The following is a 6000-nucleotide window of genomic DNA, read 5'->3' on the forward strand; positions in this document are numbered from 1 at the left end:
TCTATCCACTCCACAGGATATTTTGCAGCTCCTAAGAATGATGATTACAAAGAGTCTTTAACAGCATGAGGAAGTGCAGATGCTATAAGGTAGGATACACAACTGTACACACAGGATGATCACAGCTGTTTGAAAGAAAAAAGAAAGAATGAAAGAACCCAAACCAATACATAGAAAACAGGTTGGCAGGAAACACCAAAATGTTGACAGTGGTTTTCTGTGGGTGGTAGGAGATTTCATTTTCTTCTTTCAACTTTTCAGTATTTTTTAACTTTTCTATCTATGGCATATATTACTTTATAGTGAAAACTATCCATGTTTTTTACTTTAAAAGAGAGAAAGTGGATTATAAGAGTAATAATAATAATAATAATAATTACAACAACAACAACAATAATAGTAAACTAACATCTACTGAGCATTTACTGGGTATCTGGCACTGTGCTAAGCACTTTACTTCTTTAAAAGAAAAAAAAAATCCTCATGGCAATCCTTTGAAGTGGACATTATAAATGTCGCTATCTTATTTTTTATTTTTATGTTTTTGGCCACGCGGCTTGCGGGATCCTAGCTCCCCGACCAGGGATTGAATCCATGCCCCACCCACAATGGAAGCGCTGAGTCCCAACCACTGGACCACTAAGGAATTCCCTTAACGTCTCTATTTTACAAAAGCTCTGAGATGTTAGGCATGTCCGGGACATTGAGTTTTTCGCTATCCAGGCTCCAAAGCCCCCTGACGTATGCAGGACTTGCCCTTGTGTGTCGGCTTGGAGGAAGGAAGCACCCTACCTCCTACCACTGAGGTCCAAGGGCAGATCCTCCCCCTTCCAGCTTCCTGGCAATGTGTGTGGGCACATGATCTGAGGCTTGGGCCCTGAGCCCCTGGAGTGCTGGAGAGTTAGAACTCTCTTTGCTGTGATATCTGGCTGCAGTGACATCAGCGTCCTCAGTAGATGCTTCCCGGCCAAAGGGTGGTTTTGTGCCTTCTGCTGCTCTGGGCCTTGAGCACTGCCTTAATTTCTGCTCCTTTCCCAAGACTACCCCTGTTGAATCCCTGCCAGTTCTACTGCACTGGATTCCCTTTTTTTTTTTTTTTTTTTTTTTAAGATCATCCAGGTCCATCTCTGTGGCTTGTTACTAAGAGTTCTGACTGATAGTGATGATTTTCCAGCAGTCTCCGAGCAAATGGTGGAAACAGGACTGTAATCCAGATCTGTCCATCCAGAGCTCAAGCATTTAACTAATCCTTTTGTGTTGCCCACTCTTCCCCAGAGTATGATAAACATTTCCTGAACTCCTAGAAAACAAACCGGAAACATCAGCTTGAAATTTTTCTCAGAAATTGGCGGCCCACCACCCACTCGACTGACGTGGGAGCCTGGCAAGCCAATTTGTGAAGGGCAGGAAGCCAGAGACAAAAGCCAGGTCAGGGTGGAGCCAGCTCCTGCCTCCAGTGACTGGGGCGCATGGGATTGCGGAGGAGAGGAAGCAGAGGCGTCTCAGGCCTCACTGGCACTTCCTGGATGGTGCCAGAGGACTGACTCAGCGTAGAGTGTCCTCATCCTGGAGCCCTTCTTTAACCTTTGGAGAATGGGAGAGGAACCCCTAGTTTGACCCTTATGACACCTTGCATCTTCCTCTCCCACACCAGATTGATGACTTATTTACATGTCTACCCCCATGCAACTGTGACCTTCTAGAGAGAACAAGGACAGGGTCTTTCCCACCCTGAATTCCTCTTGCCTGGCACATCAATGTTATTGGAATGAATGAGAGAATAAGTGAATGAAGGGCTCTCCCCACCCCTATGCTAAGCAATGGGAAATCTTAAACCCTGGGACTTTTCCAAGTCATCTTGGTGAAATAGAACAGCCATGGGCTTTGGAGTTGACAAATCTTGTTTTAAAACCTGACTCTTTAACCTATAAGCAGATTCTTCCTTAACCTTTCTGGACCTCAGTTGCCTCATCTGCAGGATGGGAACAGTGCCTAAATTCTCACATTGAATGATTGGGCAGATAGAAAAAGTGGTTGGCACACATTAGGTCTTCAGTCTCAGCTAGCTCGCTTCCTCCTCCCAACGCTTCATTCTGACTTGCTTCCTTCTCCCTGCCCCTCACTTGAGTAAATGCCCAACGAGAGGGAAAAGGTTAAATAAACTATGGCATACCAAAAATATAAAATGTTAGGCAGTCGATAAAAACGTTGTTCAACCAATAATGTTTTTTTTTTTTTTTTTTTTTTTTGCTGTATGCGGGCCTCTCACTGCTGTGGCCTCTCCCGTTGTGGAGCACAGGCTCCGGACGCACAGACCCAGCAGCCATGGCTCACGGGCCCAGCCGCTCCGCAGCATGTGGGATCTTCCCGGACCGGGGCACGAACCCGTGTCCCCTGCATCGGCAGGTGGACTCTCAACCACTGCGCCACCAGGGAAGCCCTAACCAATAATTTTTAATGGAATAGAAAATGCTCATGTATTCATGTGAAGTGAAGATAAGGCTAAATTATTCAATACCGTATGACCTCAGCTATGTAAAATGAGTGTGCATATACACGCTGGGACGTGCAATAGGCAATTTCTGGAAGGATACACAAGAAACTCTTAACAGTAGTTTCCTCTTGGGTAGGAATAGAAAGTTAGGCTAGACTTCAACTTTTCACTTTATAGCCTTCTGTCCTATTTTATATATATAAAATAATATATATGCAATCTATAATTTTATGTATATATATTTGCCATGATTATATATTAATTTTTAGATAAAATCCAAAAAACCTAGAAAGAATAGAAAGGAAGTGTAACAAGATTTCAGCAGTGGTTATTTGGGGAGTTGTGGAATTATGGGATTACTAAAATAATTCTCCCTTTTATATTTTTCTATATTTTCCAAGCGTTCTTTGATGAGCATACAGTTCCTCTATAATCAGAGTTAAGGCAAACATCAATTGGAGTAGCTCCCCTGGGGTAGGGGGAAGAGGGAGGACGAGCGGGTGACTGTGTCCAAAGGGCCAAGGGAGCGTGAGGTGTATCTGGGCAGAGGTAGTTGCATTTTTGGAGCCATGTGGTTCCTGCTGAGTCAGCTAACTAGTTGTTTGGCCCCAGCTTGCTGGTGGAGGCAGGAAATCCTCCCACTCCTGCCCTGGTTTACACTTAGTCATCCTCTGGGAAAGCAGGGTAGGGGTGGGAGCAAGAGGTTAGTTGGACGTCTCCATCTGCTCTGGGAGCCTTCTAGGCAGAGAAATCCCCCAGACGTCTAAGACCTAGGCATCCTATCCAACTCACAATTGCCACCTTGGGGTAGGCAGCAGCTGGGAGCGAGCAGGGAGGGTTGAGGGAGGGGTACTCGGACTATGGCCCTCTGGCCTTTGGCAGGCAGACTGCATCCTCCTGTGGAAGCTACTGTGAATATTAATTACCATTTGTCCAGGGCGTTTAGATTCCCCAGATGAAAGACACAGCAGAAGGAGTGTCACGATGAATATGTATTTACGGTATTGACTTTCATCCCAAACATCCATCATGATAGTCATGTGTCTCTCTCCTAACCTCCCACTGCCCTGACATCATAGCCTCAAAGCACAGAAGTTGAGCATCAGTATCAAAGGATGCTGAAGGGGAGGAGGGAAGGGCAGGTGCAGCTGATCCCCCACAATCCTGCATTTCAGATGGGTAAACTGAGGTGCTCCATTCCCCCACAGGTGAAAGGGAAGAAACTATGATGAAGCCTATGAAACTGAGGAAGGAAACCTTGGAGAGAGGGGCTATGGATTCCTCTGGACCAGAGTCCAGGATTCTGCCCCTCTTGTGGATTGAGGAATGGGAGGAATCCCAGAACTCTCCGGCTCAGAGCATGAAACGCCAAGCAGGTTGATCCCTAGATGCACAAAGTAGATGGAGTTATTCCAACTTCTAATTCCTCTAGTAAATGGATTCACTTCTTTGTTGATTGCTTCTGAACACTTGACCACAGCTTAATTCTGTCTTCTGGCTCCGTGAATTTGGGTGGGAAACCTCTTTGGTTTTCTGGACTCTTCTCATTCTGTTTTTCCTTCTTTATTTTATACAAGAAGATGATTGATCTGTAAAGCTACTTAATGTGTTTCTGGGCAGGTGTACAGAGCAAATGCAATGGAGAGAGGATCATGAAGGGGCCAGCCCCTCCCTCAAGGAGACACATTCTTATAGGAGAGTCAGTCCTTTGCTTATGAGACATTTAAACAATCTAAGAGAGCAGGCAGGCAGAGAAAAGGCCTGAGCCCTGAGAAGAGCAGGATAGTTGTGGACAAGAGAACTCAGGAGACTTTCCCAGGACCCAAGTATGGAGGTGCAAAGGGACACAGCCTAAGTGGAAACAATGAAGAGCCCACTGAGGCCAGAATGGAAGGTTCATGTGAGGATGTGGGCAGGCAGATGGGCAGGCTGGGGGAGATTGTGAAGGCCCTTGAATGTCAAGCTAAAGAATTAGGATTTGGTCCAGAGGGCAGTGGGAACCCACTGAATGTTTCTGAGCCAGAGAATGATACAAGGCAGAGTTTAGTAAAAGGTTAAACTTTTTCACCAGGAGGGGAATCTTAGCACCTCTGAGTCAACAGCCCTACCATCTCTCTCCTCAGTCCAGCCCCTGAATTCTATTTCAGCTAATGACACACAAGCACAAATGTCACCTCCCCTGGTTGCTCTCTGACACACTACCCAGTGTTATTTTCTTCATAGCACTTATCACCTTTGGAAATGATCTTGTTTATATACTTGTTTACTTCCTGTCTCTCTGCTGTTCATGGAATGTACAAAATGGGGTAGATGGGGGATTGTTATCTGTTTTGTTTGCTGCTTCATTTCTATCAACTATGACAGCACCAGGCTGGTGTTAGATGCTCAATTTGTGGAATGAATGAGTAGATGGATTGATAAATACATTAGTGGCACACTATTTTCTCAGTCACCCCGTCCCCACACCCCATGATGATTCTTGACTCAGACTTCTTCATCCTCTGCAGAATCCAGACATTCATTCCCATGTCTATGAATATTATCTCTGCATCCCTCCCTGCCTTCCCCCTACCCCTTTGCATTTACGCCTGGACTCTCTCAGACAGCTCTAAGCTTCTTGAGGACAGAGGCTCCTCCCCCTCACTTCCTCCATGGGGGTAAGCACAGGGCCTGGGCAATGACAGTTCCCACTGGTCCAGTCTTTACAGTTTTCCAAGGGCTTTTCACATGATCCTGGTATACCTCGGGCAAGTTCAGACTCAAACCTCAGCCCTCAACTCTAAACCACACACTTATTCAGTTATTCTGATTTATGTATAATTTATGATGAGTGAATGAATGAATGAACAAATCAGTGAATGAAAGCCAGAAGTGCTGAAGATCAGTTGTAGAGGGAGAAACTAAAATTGGGAAGACCTGTTGAGGAAAATGTTGGTCCCCAACATACTGACACAAAAGGAGAGAGAGTGACTGGGGGTTGGGGATAAGGGGGATAGCCAAAAGCTGGGGCTAGAAAGGGCTGACTCTCCAGAGGTTAGATGACTTGGTCCCATGTGTCAAGAACCCCCTCCTCCCTCGTCTTGTTTTTTAAAATGGAAAGCCATGTAGCCAACCTGGGAGAAGACCCAGAGAAGAAGTTAAAGGAGCAGGGGATTCTGAGTCCAAAGGAGATATAACTTATTGGTTTGTGAGCTACTGTGTTTGTAAGTAATAAGTATTAAAAATATAAGCAATTCCATTGGACAAAAATTGCAAAGGACAAAAATATATAAAGAAAAAATAAACTGAAAATCACCAGTTATTTCACCATCCAGAAAAAGTCATCCTAAATTTTGATACACATCTGTTCAGACTATATAAATGTAAATATCAATATCAATATATGTATATATATTACATTTATATAAATCTATTATATATACTTATAATTTTATTATATATATTGTATATATATTTTACACATACAAGTATACACACACTTTTAAAAAAATAAAATGGGATACATA

Source organism: Mesoplodon densirostris, chromosome 1, assembly GCF_025265405.1.
Source record: "Mesoplodon densirostris isolate mMesDen1 chromosome 1, mMesDen1 primary haplotype, whole genome shotgun sequence".
In the NCBI taxonomy this organism is placed as follows: Eukaryota; Metazoa; Chordata; class Mammalia; order Artiodactyla; family Ziphiidae; genus Mesoplodon; species Mesoplodon densirostris.